Source organism: Myotis brandtii, unplaced genomic scaffold (assembly GCF_000412655.1).
Source record: "Myotis brandtii unplaced genomic scaffold, ASM41265v1 scaffold70, whole genome shotgun sequence".
Classification (NCBI taxonomy): Eukaryota; Metazoa; Chordata; class Mammalia; order Chiroptera; family Vespertilionidae; genus Myotis; species Myotis brandtii.
The window spans coordinates 712208-712968 of record NW_005370741.1 but is presented as its reverse complement, the minus strand read 5'-3'; positions in this window follow the sequence as shown (position 1 = coordinate 712968).

Sequence of the window (761 nt, the reverse complement as noted above, 5' to 3'; positions counted from 1 at the left end):
CTGCAGCAGGCAGGGACTCTGGACGACAAGGCCCGTGCGGAGGGAAGAGGGAGCCGCGCGCTCCGAGCCGGGGAGGGGGCTCCCGGAAGGGCGTCTCCCGCCTGGTCCTCCTCTCCCGCCCCCTCGGGGGAGCTGTTGCGTCAGCTTCGAGATCCCAAACTAAGGAAAGTGGTCTCCACCGGGCCAGATGGGTGTGGGGCAGCAGAGCCGCCGCCAGGAGGCAGCACTTAACAAAAAATGTTCGGGCAGAGGGTGCCCGGGAGGCCGGAGTCACCAAATCACGTTTCATCTGAAGCGTCTTAGAAGCAGCGTGGACCCCACAATAGAGGGATTTGCTGGGCTGGTTCAAAAAAAGGCATTTGGAAATGCTTCCACATGTTTTAAGGCTAAAGAATGACTTATAAATAATAGTTACCTTTTGTATACCTTTTGGACACTCTTGCTTTGCAGTTTTAAAGCCAACATTGCTACTCTGCAGAGATTCACAGAGCCACCCTCCTTCAAGACCAGTCTGGGGAAAAGGCACACTGCTTAAGAGACTTCAAAGCTATCAGGCAAGGAAAAGTAGTGTAGCCCTGGCTGGTTTGGCTCAGTGGGTAGAGCATCAGTCTGCGGACCGGAGGGTCCGGGTTCGATTCCGGTCAAGGCCTCATGGTGGGGTTGTGGGCTAGGGGCCTGTAGGAAGCAGCCAATCATTGATTCTCTCTCATCATTGATGTTTCTGTCTCTCTCTCCCTTCCTCTCTGAAATCAATGAAAATA